The 15,524-nt window shown below is 37.6% G+C and overlaps 2 protein-coding genes across 2 annotated transcripts in view; one reads left to right on the forward strand and one right to left on the reverse strand.

Moving 5' to 3' along the window:
- Nucleotides 1-15,524, reverse strand: part of LOC135221806 (uncharacterized) — a 938,326-nt gene that overhangs the window by 706,532 nt on the left and 216,270 nt on the right. The window lies entirely within an intron of this gene.
- LOC135221805 (C-type lectin domain family 4 member E-like) overlaps nt 7,615-15,524 on the forward strand; it is a 48,790-nt gene continuing 40,880 nt past the window's right edge. Inside the window, exon 1 of the mRNA XM_064259678.1 lies at nt 7,615-7,773. The gene's annotated coding sequence lies outside the window, so the exon portion shown is untranslated. The remainder of the gene's footprint in view (nt 7,774-15,524) is intronic.

Here is a 15,524-nt window from a genome sequence, read left to right on the forward strand (position 1 = left end):
TACCTTTAATCGTTGCACGTCATATTTGCAACTTGTTTTCGCCTTTTCCTTGTGTGTGTGTGTGTGTGTGTGTGTGTGTGTGTGTGTGTGTGTGAAATGAAAAAAAAATTAATCGGATGCTTGTGATCTTAGGGCACAAAACCGTAAATTATTAAGATATTTAGACAAGACTTTTTGATGGAGGACTTCCAATGGGCTCCAACTACCACTACCCATTCCTGAACACCTCTTCAAAATTCCACCCACCCTCTCTTCTCATCCAAACTTTATATAAACAAGGAGATTACATCACTACAACTCTTAATCCTTCGAGAGGCCACCTATTAGGGTCCTAGAGATCTACGATCGATAAAACTCATTGGTGAGCGCGTCGTGCTCACGTAATGAAAGCATTTTACTATAATTGCTGTCAATTTCAGCCAAATAATCTACATGGGAGTTCACAAAATGGAGGTCGAAGGCAAGAAGCTGTTGCGCAAATACAAGGGAGATGAGCACAGCATTAAATATTCATTAACATCAAAGATCAAGAGCAAAAGTGCCTAACTGTAAAAACAAACGAATCATAAATGAGCCGAAGTTTTTTTCGGCGCAGTCGAGTTTTCTGTACAGCGTAGTGGTCCTTGAAACATTCAGCCACGTCCCGGTGGTGGCCTGTCCTAGTGTTGCCAGAAGCACGATCATGGTTCACTTTGACCCTAAATAAAATTAAAACTACTGAAACTTGAGGGCTGCAATTTAGTACGTTGGATGTTTGGAGGGTGGGTGCACTATGTACCAATTTGCAGCCCTCTAGCCACAGAACTTTTTAAGATCTGAAGGCGGACAGAAAAAGTGCGGACGGAAAGACAAAGCTGTCTCAGTAGTTTTCTATTAAAGAAAACTAAAAGAATGGGCACCATAGTAACAAGAAATCCTATCTCAGGCAACAAAGATGGGCTACCCAACTGCAACTTTAGATTAAGATGGCACCAAGGAACCATCTTGAGATTTATCAGAACCTCCTTGATCTGAAAACTGTTACATGCTGGCTTCACTCATGCCATCCCTTTGTTATCATTACAGACTTTATAACCTCCCTGCGATCTTCAACATCTTTGGTTACTTGCTTACTTCCATATTCTTTGGAAGACATTTCCATTTTAAATAAATATAATAAGTAGTCATAAAAATACTAACTGAATAAATACACAATGTAAATATATAAATACTAATTCTGAGCTTTTCGGCTAATTACCATTGGTTTTCTTTCTCCATAAATACAACATAAGGTTTCATATCGAATTATGCAAATATAACATTAATATTACAAGTTACATTTAGTTAGCAGACTTTTGTGCTGATAGATGTTAATGAATGCACAATTTTCAAATAAAGCTTACAGAGGCAGTTTTATTGCCAAAATATGCAGAAAGGTAAGCAGCCCATGTTCCATTCAAGGAAAATGGCACCATTCAGGTCTCGATTTCCCCTGCTCTAACCTGAAAATGATCCACTTGAGAAATTGAGAATAAGGACAAGGGCAATCGCGAATTACCGATGACTCTACTTCATCCATGATTATTCTCATTGACTCGAACTCGATTCCCGAAAGAATAAGATCTTGACTTGTAAAACTAGAGAGAATAAACAAAATTAGATACAATTTGGCACTAACTTGACTTTCGAAATATTAATTTCCTTACAAAACTCCAGATCATTTTTTGATTGCGAAACGAAGTCTAAAAGTTGAATTCAATGAACCTGACTTTACAGTATCACAGCATTTAAAAGAACACTTACATAGATGGTATCTCAGAATAATATTTTCACCAACCTCTCTGCCTCGCGAAGAAAGCGTCAGATAGCACGAACCCCAACGAAAATATTGCTCACTATCTGACGTTGCCGAAATGGATCTCAGAGTCTGAGGGTGAACGCGAAAGAATTATTCTCTTTCAGATTACCCTCATGAGAACAACTGCGATAAGGCAACGTCACCAAAATCTGTGTTAGGATGGTAAATTCATGAAACAGGAGACCAATATTAACGTGTGAAACTGTTCTCGTTTCAACTCTGTTCACCCTTAGAATCTGATCTCTTCCATATTCATTATACAAGAACTATAATGAATTACTTTAAATCCATAATGTATGTCAAAAATAAAACAATCTGATTCCATGATTCCTATTTACGTGGGGTTAGGATACCTCACCCCGTGTAAAAAAAAAAATTACTTATTTACACATGTAATAAAAAAATTACAAAATGAGTAATTGATCTAGCAGAAAAAGATAATTTACTGAAGATATATATTTGATAGTAAACTAATTCAGAAACTAGGAGAGAGAGAGAGAGAGAGAGAGAGAGGCAAGGCGTCCCACCTAAGACAAGGAAGGAAAAAGGACAAACATCTCAAATCAGAGAAGTTTTCTTACTGACTAAATAAGCGGGATAACCAAGAGGCATCGCAGTCTCCCTCCCAGAAGCAGAGCAGAGCAGCAGCCTCCTTCTCCCATTTTAGGAAACTCGAAAGAAAAGCAGAAACAAAACCTAAAACTTAGTCCAGTTTTCAGTACGTGTTACATAAAATTTTGTTATCCAACTTACATTTTCTGAAACTCTCGACGCTAAAACATATAGAACATCTAGGCAAATCGTTTGATTATTCAATTAGAGAAAAATCTTTAATGTCGAGACGTTCTTTTCACTGTTTATATAGATAGGAGACCCAAGCGGGCTTTTCAGACTTCGTTCTTGGAAAATAACAAAATATAAATCAATAAAGTTTTAAAAACCTGTCAATTTTGAGATAAGCCACTCTAAAATCTAACTTTGGTCCATGTCAGAACAAAATTAGGCAAATCACTTCAACCAAGACCAGGCGACATTCAAATATGAAGAAAATACATCAAATAAAAATTGATAAAAGAAAATCATACGACAGTTCCAGTAGCTTATTTTTAAGACTGCTAAAACGCCCAAGTTTTAGCCGATTAAAACCAAATTACTGCTGAAAAATTAAAAATAATCTTTCGCAAAAATTAATATTTATAAATCAAGCCTAATTTTTCTATCCCAGTTTATAAGTGATGAAACTATCACTAATTTTAGCTTGTGGCTACTTTAAAATGCTTTCAAGTGATGGATTCGTCATTCTGCCCTGCTTCCTTTCCATCTGCTGATATCGAAACCGAGCTTAACCTCTCCGCCATCGCTTCCCCGTCTCAGAATACACGATAAGATCTGGTTATTCACGACGACGCTCCTGGACCTCAGAATCGACCCCCTTGTTCATTCATGGACGGTGGTTAACCGTGAAATGCAGCATACTTGAATTCATATTTTTTTTATTTTGCTTTATGAAGTTTATGGCATTAAACAAACAAAAGTGCAAAATTTAACATTCCTCATTGCAACTATGTTCATTTTACATGGGTTTTATTTGCTGATGTTTCCGTTTTAGCGTTCGAGTTTGTCTACTCTGGGGTAAATCGTCAGCAATTGCCTCATTTTCCTCACTTTTATTTCCCCCTTTTCTCTTCCTCTTCATATTTTGCTCTTGTGTTACAAGTTTTAATCTAGGCCCTCTTTCCAACGTATTTGGTTAGCGGCCAGGCGAATGGAGTTATATTAAATCCTAAAACAGAACGCCCATATGTAAACATAATCCTGAAATTAACAAAATTAAATGGTCATAAAAATATACAAATATAGTGTTATTCTTCCATCATATAACAACAACTCCGTTAGACTAAACAATGCATAGGCATGGGACTGTCTCAAATGGAATTATGCGAATAGCCTAAGATATTCACGTACGTTGTGATATTTCTTCAGCCGTCTATATACAGTCGATGTTGTTGGGGAAGGGGTTACGTAACAGCTGACACCGAGTGTCAGAAGTCAGAAATACCAACCGCACCCCACTTCCCCCTGCTGAAGCTCGGTGCATTCATAATTGGTCGTGATCGATATCTGGAAAGCTTAAATTGTACTGACTGACATTTATTCGCTTTTATTCTATCGACAATTGCAATTTTTTATGTACCTTGGATATAATTATTGATATCATATTACTATATTAAACATAGTTTTCCTACTTCGATCGAAATAAGAGTAGGTTAAGTTGGCAGCTTGCCTAGTACGAAAATTCTAAATTCTAGTTTTCTTATGATTTGTATGTATCAGATCTTTGATATTTCTGCATCATATTTTAATATTTAGGCCTCTTTCGCTCAATAGATCGTTTAATGCAAAAAAAAAATAAATACAATATAAATTAATAAATAAAAAAAGACGAAGAAAGAGAAGAAGAATAACTAGGCCACAAACTGTAGTTGCCAGTGTGAATTTCAAGCGAAATTCTCAGATATCGTGGGCATCACTCTTAACAATTACTTAAATTAAATCACTGAATCAATCAATCAACTCCTGAACAATTACCTTATAGAAATAATAAAAAAATAGAAACAAAAAATAATCGCCTGACCCTGACGATGAAGCCACTTTCAACAACCTAACTTAAGCCTAGTTCAAATATCATTACGTAAATCATCTCAACCGACTAAAAGAGCCGGCAGCATTAAGGGAGGAAAAAAAAAAAAAATAATAACGCCACAAAACATTAGGACAGATCCATTAGCTCATTTTTTATGAACACTTTAAACTTAACTCTGTCACCTGAAGCCACTCTACCGCTGGAAAATCCAATCTCATCGTTTATATAACTCTTTTTGAAATGGATGTTAAAATAGGTCTTACTGTTCTACCATAGCATAAACGGTAAATCTTTATTGCAGGTATTTATGTTTAAATACGTTGTGGTTTAGTTGCATTGTCTACATATTTATACAGAACGTTATGAAATGTATTTCGAATGATTTACAGTAAAAGAAAAATATTTAAATTACTCAAAATAAAAGAAATAAAGAGCGATAATAAAACTTATCACTATTATCATTTTGGAGTCTAACACCAAGTTAAAAGTCTCAATCTCCATTCTGCTGTGCTTTCTTTACACGAGTTGTTATCAAAATCGAGTCTAACCTTCGCCACCGCTTCCTGGTATCTGAATACATGATTAAATCTCATTATTCATGACGCTTCCGGCCATGAGAATCGACCCGTTGGCTCATTCATGGGCAATGGCTTTCCCGGGCAATGCAGGATACTTCAATAAAAAAAATTTAAATTATTTTCTGGCATTAAAACAGAATCACAATCGCTAAATATGACAATAGATACTCAACTCTCTCCTCTTCATTTTCTTATTTCGGTCTTCTAGTTTATCATGTTATTTGTTTGTTTGTTTTTTGTATAATGTTCTTACGGTCCATGGAACCAGTGGTTATTCAGCAACGGGACCAACGGCTTTACGTGACTTCCGAACCACGTCGAGAGTGAACTTCTATCACCAGAAATACACATCTCTCACACCTCAATGGAATGCGCGAGAATCGAACTCGCGGCTACCGATAACGCCACTGAGGCGCTTTAATTTTATTTGACTGATTTATGAACTGGTTCTAAAGCCAAGTACTGGGGCATTGTCAGTCATTCACCACTGAAGATCGTGAAAAGTGGGAGTTGGAGTGGCTGGACAGCAAGATAGATGGAACATGAATATATTGAATATAGCATGAATATAGTATTCAGGACAAAGGCCAAGCACTAGGATCTATGACATCATTTAGCGCTGAAATGGAAATTTGGAAATAGTAAAAGGTTTGAAATCTGTAACTGGAGGAAAACCTCGTAGTTGCACTAGGAATTAGGGGTTAGGAGAGGGTTGAAAGTATGATGGAAGAAAGAGAATATGAAAGGAGGTACAGTAAAAGGAATGAAAGAGGTTGCAGCTAGGAACCGAAGGCACGCTGCAAAAAACCTTAAGTAATGCCTACAGTGCACCGTATGAGGCCTAACAAAAGGCACTACCCCCCCTACGGGAGATAAATGGAACAGGAATGGAGGTAGAGTGAAAACTAAAGGTGTACTGACAGCATTACCCCTACGAAGATTATTAGTTATTATAAACGTAGATAGCTCCTCGTTGGACGAGTCGGTTCCGTGCTCGCCTACCGACTCAGTGGTCCAAGTTCGATTCCTCGCTCTGCCAACGAGAAATCAGAGGAATTTACTTCTGGTGATTAGAAATTAATTTCTCGTCAATATATCTAATCCTTCGGGCCAGTCTTGGTAGAGCTGTTAATCAGCCGAGTGGTCTGGTCAAACTAAGATATACTTAACTTCTAAACGCAGACATTCTTTTCAACTCTATTAATAGCAGCCAGCTGAGGCAGCAGGGGTAGCAATCCACTTTCTAGTATTCGAACAAACCAAGAATCGAGCGCAGGCGAATGGATGAGAGGTCTGAGTTCATTTAAACAGCAGTCATGACAGCTACCCACCGACTTCGCCAGCTATGAACAACTAGGTCAACTACTTTTCAAGAGATGCAGCAGGGATAAATCCCTGAGGGCGAGGACTGCTTCAGAGGCTCCAGCTCCATCTCAGCAGGGCCCCCTTAGGAAGATAATGCCTATAGTACACTTCACATGGTGCAGTGTAGGCATTACAAAAGGGTGTTTGCAGTATCCTTTCGGGCTCTATGGGAGGTCACTTCTTAGCCCTTTACTCTACCTCCATTCCCGATTTCTTTTTTCCAATCTTGCTCTTCAACCTCTCTAACCTTAACTGTATCTTATCTCTCTTATTTTCTGGATCGCTTTATAGCGCTGTCCAACCACACAAACTCCCTTTTATCACAGTCTGAATCGCTGGATAGCCGAAAATGCCACATTGCTTGCCTGCAGAGCCCAAATTTCATAAATATCAAATTACTCATATAAGCAATAAAATGTTAACAATGAAAATATTGGACAACATCTAAGAAAGTCTATAAGCAGCTGACAATAAAATCATCTGACGAAAAAGAGACTTTCGTATATAATATATATATATATATATATATATATATATATATATATATATATATATATATATATATATATATATATAATATATATATATATATATATATATATATATATATATATATATATATATATATATATATATATATATATTATATATATATATATATATATATATAGATATATATATATTCAACATAACGACTAATCAAACAGTCCCATTAGTCTGGAAGCTATAAATATATTTTGGAACAAATTACATTACTAGTTTCATCAATAAACCTAACTTTATTAGTTACAGTTGAAAACTCACAGGCTGAAAAATATTGATATTGGTTTATTTGTAATAAAAAAAATTACATAATGACAACGGGCCGTATGGAGAGAAAATAAAAACAAAGTTTTTAATTTATCAAATTAAGTGCGAAAAAATGCACTCCATACATTTCACAAACACGATTTATTGTTAAAGCATTGGAGAATGAATCAAATGTATTCATAATGCTGTTCCGAGAATAAGCTACTGCTGACTTACAAGAATATGGGAAAGAACACAACAAACAAGCCTGTTTGTTTTTCAAGTGGAGCAGGACCTAGCAACAAGGTCTAATGAGAGAGAGAGAGAGAGAGAGAGAGAGAGAGAGAGAGAGAGAAAGATAAAAGGGTCGTTGTTCTCGCTCTCTGTCTCTGTCTGTCTCTCAAGGATATAGGGGCTTGGAGGGGTGTGAAAACCAGTCGTGGATCGTTGGAGTGTCCGAAGGTATCTTTAGTCCTGCAATACACTTCGAAGGCTACGTTACCCTGTCACGCCACACACACACTGCTCGAGCATTCTCACTGGACAGACATTCAGTCAATGTGAGTATTCTAGTATTCTACCACAATATGTCCCTCCTCTATGTAATTCCCTTGTATTCGGTAACACCCGGCCACCACTTGCATTTAGTTTGATTTTTTTATTTATATAGAATTTTGGCATTATGCCAAGCACTGGGGCAACTAAGGCCATTCAGCAGTGAAACGAAAAATCACAGTAAAAGGTTTGAAATGTGTAACAGGAGGAAAACCTTGCAGTTGCACCATGAAACAATTGTTGGGAGAGGGTAAACAGTAAGATGGAAGAAAGGAATGAAAGAGGTTGCAGCTAGGGGCCGAAGGGACGCTGCAAAGAACCTTAAGCAATGCCTACATTACGCCGAATGAGGTGCACTGACGGCACTATCCCCCTACGGAGACTTGTGTTTAGAATAAAATTCTAAATATCAATCCACGATCAAGTTAGAAAACCGGTCTTGTTCCGAGGCAGTGTAATGAAGAAGATTACAACGTATGCTAGATCCAAGTATTTAGTTTCTAGTTATGGTTTCCTTCACGAAATCTACTTCCTTGTTTATGGATCTTAACTTATATTTGTGTGTGTGTGTGTGTGTGTGTGTGTGTGTGTGTGTGTGTGTGTGTGTGTGTGTGTGTTTAAAAGGATCCGCTTCTCAAAATTTCCTAAGTGTAGTCTACTGAAACTTTAGATACTGGAACAGGGACGCATTTATGCACTTTTCAATTAGGCACTTATGGACACTCGGGTATAGTCTAGTATCGGAGAACCAACTCACCCGACTGCCAAGTCTTTTGTCCTGCCCTGTGGGTTTATTATCGGCTGTCGATTTTCTGACAGATATGATCCATTCAGACAAGAGCGCGTGTGTTACTGTAAATTCTCCTATACAACAATAATTCCTGAAACCATCGCGGTCTGAGGATGAATGAAATAGGGCTGATTATTTAATGAAACATTAGTGTTAAGACTTATTTCGAAGCAGTGTATGGTATTTAAAATTTCTCTATGTTGATTACAAGGATCCTTTGCCATTAAAAATATAGGGTGCTAGAAAGGAAAGTTACCTCACCGTTGATGCTTGCCCTTCTCATAGATTTTTTTTTTTTAATGAAAAAACGGTTGATGAAAGAGAAGTTTTAGTGTGGACTAACTACTGAAAGTTGGCAGAGAATATGCATATGATGCTGTAACCGGCAAAACACCACGAGATTCGCAAAGCTTGCTTTATAGAATACAGCACGTATCAGTAATAAAAAAAAAAAAAAACCCCACTGGCCAACAGTTGCGACAGTAGGTCGCTTTCAAAACTGTACACAAATCTATGCTATGACAAAAGACCGTTTTTCTTCTTTGCATGCTATCAGTTTCTCTACGCACATTGCACATTATGATTTAAGCTTTCTTGCCATTTCTAGATTATTAACTGTAATTTTCTTGATATTTTTATTATAACATTCAAGCTGACAAAATGTAACGATATTAATGGTATTGCAATATCTATCCTGTTATATAAAACACAATGCTGATAGTTTTCATTTTCTCAGTAACATGAAGCCAAGTCTACGAGTAAAACAAAACTCGTCGTCCATCTTTCCAAAACAAAATCACATGCAGAGCAAACCGTATTTGATATAAATTCAATTCAAAGGGGAAATTGGACATAGTCATTTTTTACTGGATAGGTACACTACTAATTCTCCATACGATACACTCGTCAACCCACTTGAATTACAAGAGGAACATTTTTCTGTACAGAGGACACCTACATGATTGTTTAACAACCGAAATGTTCCGCGTCCATGACCTTAACGGTTCACCATACTTGATTCACCAATCCAAAAATGGTTGACAGTAAAGGCGTCTAGTTTTTCTCCGTAGCTTCACTCTTGTTAACTAAATTGAACTTTAAAACTTAAAATCATACGTGAAACAGTTTGCGAGTAAAACGTAAAGTAATAAAGTTGATGCAACTCGTAAAAAACTTGCATGCGAAGATAACAGTCGTCAGAAATTCACGAAAACTTCAACCAAACAAGCCACGAATTCCAGGAAGACAGTCATCTGCAGAGAAAACCTAGTTCTGGCCGATCACTGCGGAAGAATCTAGAAGTTAAGAGAGCGAATTCTATCTCTCGCACTGCCTCACAGAGCGTTTTCCAAATGATCAGGAATTGATGTTCATAGAAAAACTTCATAATAGCAGATGAACTACACTTGTTTCCTTTGAAAACCATTAAAGCCGAAAAGAAAGAGCCCCGAAGATGTCAAGTCTATGTTTACTTTCACCAGCAAAATAAGGAGTTTCATAATATGGATCTTTTTAAGTATTTTAAATAAGATCAGATACCGTTAAGCTTGGTGTATTATGTTTCTAAATTCTCTACAATACTACTAAAGTTCGATGTGTAAAAGACTCCTCATTGTAGGATTTACAAACACGATGAATAGCAGCTTTCTTCTTCTCATGAACCAAAATCCTCTCTGACCTACGAAATACCACCCGAAAGTTAATTACAAATTCCACAATAAAAAATACAACTATTACATTCAAAAGGCGAATCTGGTTTAACTGGACAGAGGGAATAAATTAATCAAGAGAACATAAAAATGTTTATCTAAAATATAAATTAGAAAAAGGATTCAAGAAGGATCAAAAAGAAAGATTCAATCATCCAAAGAGACGGATAAAATGAACCAAAAACTATTAAGTTTAAAAACGTACTTAATCTTTAAAACAAAGTGCACCAAAGAGTGTATCAATTTCTCAATCTCATATGTACGTTTCTCACGGTTCTTTATTTCTTTTATTTTGAGTAATTTAAATATTTTTCTTTTACTATAAATCATTCAAATACATTTCATGACGTTCTTCATAAATATGTAGACAAAGTAACTAAACCACGGCGTATTCAAACACAAATACCTGCAATAAAGATTTACCGTTTACGCTATGCATATAAACACTATACATACACAACGTCTACCTACACTCTCACTCTACAAATGTGCCGAGCATCAAAAGATATGTCCATTACAAAGGCATTTCGTTTCTTCTGTTTTAAAGGAGTTATGACTAAATTATCACTTATTTCCAGAAGCCTTAACAACTATGGACACTAACATAGTTAATTATCTTCGTCGCCATGATCAAAAGTACATTTTCACTGAAGATGTACATAGCCGTTTTCCATTAGGCCATCATTAAAATATTAAAGATTTCGTGTGATGGATAAGCATTAATTATATCTTGAAATTAAATAATAGCATTACTTCCATTCGTTTAACTCACGAGGAGACGCCAAGGAACTACATTAGTTTTCCCTACTTAAAAGCGCACTTAACTAGAGGTATTCTAAGTTTGTCCAAACAGAAATGCCTTGTGCCCATATACTGCCTCTTACATAGTACACATATAAACAAGATCGATCGTTAAACATACATGTTTTTCCTAGTGAACTGCCTACTAATAATCACATACGCAATACACGTGGAAACAATATTAAATAGTAGATGCAGTCGATCTCGAAAACTGCTATACGTAGTTAATGGGGCTGAGGGGTGGGCAAAGCATATCAAAAACACTTCAGTTTACGAACAGGGGAACCGTTCACTTTTCAGTGATGTTGATTTAGTTATTCGCCTTAGTGACAGCCACAATTTTTTCGTATTTCTAACCCTTGCACTTAGCCTAAGCAAACAATTTCCATTATTCAACATCTTTAAAATTTACATGTTTTATCTGTAATCAAAAGTGGTATATAAGCAAACAGGCACTCACTTCAACGACGCAGCAGCCTATTGACCTTCAACAACGCTAAATTTAACACAAAAGATCCAGTTTCTTTGTAAACATCTTCATATGTTTGTGTGCGTGCCATGCATATCTATAGTCTCGTATAACTCAGATAACCATACCATACCAAACACACGGATTTCTTTTTCCTTGGAGAGAATTTAACATTTCAAAATATTATTAATTGAAACTGTATATTCCGTGCAAACATTGCAAATAAAGAAATATGAAAGTCAATTCTCATATTAGATTCTCTTATTTGGAAGTGGGGTGATTACAAGTCTGAAAAAAAGAGAGGGGAGAGAAGGACGAAAGTAAAGTTATAGATGTCAAAGAAGGAAAATCTCAACAGTCATTAACCATTCATTTCCAACAAGCCGAGATGACAGGGATGTTTGAATAACCTGATCCTGCACGAAGTTACAAACTTTGATGGGTTTTCGCAAGTTACCATAAAAATTTCCCAAAAACCAAAAAACGTGAACCAATCAGCTAATTTCCGTGATCTAAGGAACTAAACCCGAGTCCAGTCATGGTTTGACAAACACAGCGGTTCCTCTTGGTATTTATTATCCAAACCTCACGGTACAAGATACAGTTCAGTACTGACTACTGAGAAATAGTATATACAGGAAGTATACAATAATTATGATAGTTAACAGCAAAAGCAGTTAAGAACTATTACAGCAATAAATAGCATAACAGTTATATGAATATTACTTCGGAGAATAACAATCGTTAGACAGTTAAGTATACAAACTATCTCACTCCCCTTCTTATTTATGAGACAATATATGAATAAATCGGGAATGCCAATAAAATAAATTTACTAATTAATACAAGAATAAAATAACAAAATAAATAATTGCCATTTAACATGCTGCATTTATCATTACTATAAGCAATTCTGATCGTCTTCTAACTCATTTTCGCTGTTAGAACATTCATCCCAGAATTCCTCCTCTTCCGATTCATAGGATCTTTACTGGGATCCACCTGCAAACGACTTGGAGGATGGCGCTCCCGAGTAGACCGACGTATTCCTTCTGAATTACTTCCAATCCCTGACTCTATTCTGATGACTTCATCTGAATGATCAGCCAATGCGGTTTCCCATGAATATTTGCTTACAGGGGCCTGCTCCAGTTCGTCAAAATGTCTTATTTTTACTTCGTCAGTTATAGTCTCTGCTGGGGTTAATCTATACGTCCAGCCACCACGAAGTATTTCTATAACTATATTTCTTCGAAAGATATGGTGCAAGTTTACCACCTCCTCAACGGCGTCTCTCAGCTGTCGATAACTTCAATCGAACCAAATCTCCAATTTTGAAAGCTTTGCCGTAAGACTTCAGCTGGTTATTCCTAATCTGTTGTGCCATTGCAGTCTTGTTCCGTGCGACCTTAATAGTTTTCTCAATTTTATCTACTTTCTCACAAATCTTTCTGCGATTGCTGCATTATCCAAAGAGTTCGGTTGATAATCCTCATCTTTGCATGTTTCCTTTTTTAGAATCTCCTCTGGACGTCGAGCCGGAGTCCCATAGACGAGCTCATGTGGAGTAAATGTAGTCGTAGTATTTACAGCTGTATTATGAGAGAACTGTACCCTGGGTATCATTTCAGGCCAAAGATCCATATTATTGTGGCACATGCAACGAACGTTGTCTAATAATTGATTTTGACATTCTACCTGGGCCTGACTTCTTGGATGGTAAGGAAAACCAAAATCCTGCTTAATTCCAAACAGGTTACACACTTCCTTGAAGATTTCAGCCGTAAAATGTGATCCTCTATCCGACGTTATGACATGCGGCACCCCAAACATGCAAATCCATCTTTCAACTAGAGTATCCACTGTTGTTTTTGTTGAACAATCCTCAAGAGGTACCAAAACAACATAGCGAGTCAAAATGTCTTGCATTTGAAGGATATAACGAAATGGATGTGATGATGAAATGGGAAAACGGACCCATGAAATCAACTTGCACCTGTTCATTCATGTATTCCAGGAGCTCGCGGTTCTGAAAAAGGGCCTTCCCTGGATGCTTCGATCTTTTGTTACTCCCACATGCTTCACATTTACTGACATGTGTATGGACATCTGCCTTCATGCGAGGCCACCAGATACTCTTCCGAGCTCTTTCCCATGTGACCACTCATTGGACTGTCATGAATCATTTGAAGTGCAGTCTCATAACTTTAGGTATTGCAGGTAGCCACTCTTCTTTTACGCCATAGGGATATTCTTGTGAGCGTCTTCCTTTATAATTTATATAACACAGAATTCCATTGTTAGTAATACCTAAATGGTTACCATATTTGGCAAGCTCATTCTCCTCTGAGACACATCCCGGTGAACTCGTATTTTTCATAAAGTTCGCTACTTCCCTGATCCCTTCATCGCAATGCTGTTTTTCTAACATTTCATTGGGATCCACAAATGCCGTGGCCCACTGCTGAGACGATCCTACTGCTATACTTGCAATATGCGATACCAGATTTCCATCAGCACCAACTCTTGACAGATAATCAGCCATGGACATCACAGCACTGCGACCACTTTTATGAATTGGATTTATGTCAAACTGCTGAATTGTTTCAATCCATCTCCCTCGATGTCCTCTCTCTTCTCTAATATCCAGGGTGTTTAGCCATCTTAATGCCTGATGGTCCGTTATCAGATCAAACGGTGCAGAGGAGAGGTACATCTGAAACCTCTTTATTGCCAGGATAACCGCCAGTAATTCCTTTTGCGTCGTTGAATACCTCTGCTCAGATTTGGAGAATGTATGGTGGTAAAAGGCAATTGGTAACAGTTCCTTGGATGCTGACTTGTTGGCTAACATTGCTCCTGCTCCAACATCACTTGCATCAGTAATCAAAACGAACTGTTTACTATAGTCAAGAAGATGGAGTGCCACAGCATTTGCTACCTGGTTTTTAAGCCTCTCAAAAGCCTCAACCATCTCGACCGACCAAAGGAATTTTTGGTGTGGTTTTTTTTCCAAAGCCTCATACAGGGGTTTAACAGTCTGTGACATCCCTGGAATCCATTTTTGCACATAAGAAAATGCCCCAATGGCTTGACGCAACTGCCTGACAGTCAAAGGCCTAGGAAGATCCCTCAGTTGATGAACTCTTTGCTCACTAATGCGAAGCATGTCATCACCAACCACGGAACCCAGATACTCCACTTCACGCACCCCAAATTTACACTTATTCGAGGCTAGCACAAGACCAGCATCACGAATCCTGCTCAACATATTTCTGAGCCTTGCTATGTGTTCTTTCCATGTTGAACCCCAGACCAGTATGTCGTTGAGATAACACAATGCATCCGTATAGTTGCAATCACTGAGTATTGTAGCCATCATCCATTGAAACGTATAACCTGCCACTTTCAGACAAACTGCCCCCATGGGACTACAAAGGCCAAGACCTCACAATCCTCCTTCCGAAGAGGCATCTGATGGTATCCAGACTTTGCATCAAGCACAGAAAAGTATTTTGCCTGACCAAGTCTATCAAGAAGATCCTCAACCACAGGAATTGGATGCAATGTTGCTGGCTGGAACACACTATTTAATCCCTTATAATCAATAGCCAACCGAAGGCTTCCATCAGCTCGACGAGCGCAAACAATAGAAGCTGCCCAAGGGCTACATGATTTCTTTATTACACCCATATCCTGAAGTTTGCTTAGCTCCTTCTTGACTTCTGCCTCCAAAGCAAGTGACAACCGCCGCGGTCTATTTGCTATTGGTGCTGAATCTGGGTTAACTCTGATTGTGTGCTCCACCCCTACCTGTACCAGCGACAGTGGGCCTCCATTACAGAAAACATTCTTGAACTCATGAAGTACCTTGTCCATTTCCTCTTTCTGCTCAAAAGTAAGCGACTCTCCAACGATGAAATTTCCTCTTTTCCCCTGAATTGAACTTAAAAGGCTATGGTTGCCATCGTATCCTACCACACTGGG

Source organism: Macrobrachium nipponense, chromosome 3 (genome assembly GCF_015104395.2).
Source record: "Macrobrachium nipponense isolate FS-2020 chromosome 3, ASM1510439v2, whole genome shotgun sequence".
In the NCBI taxonomy this organism is placed as follows: Eukaryota; Metazoa; Arthropoda; class Malacostraca; order Decapoda; family Palaemonidae; genus Macrobrachium; species Macrobrachium nipponense.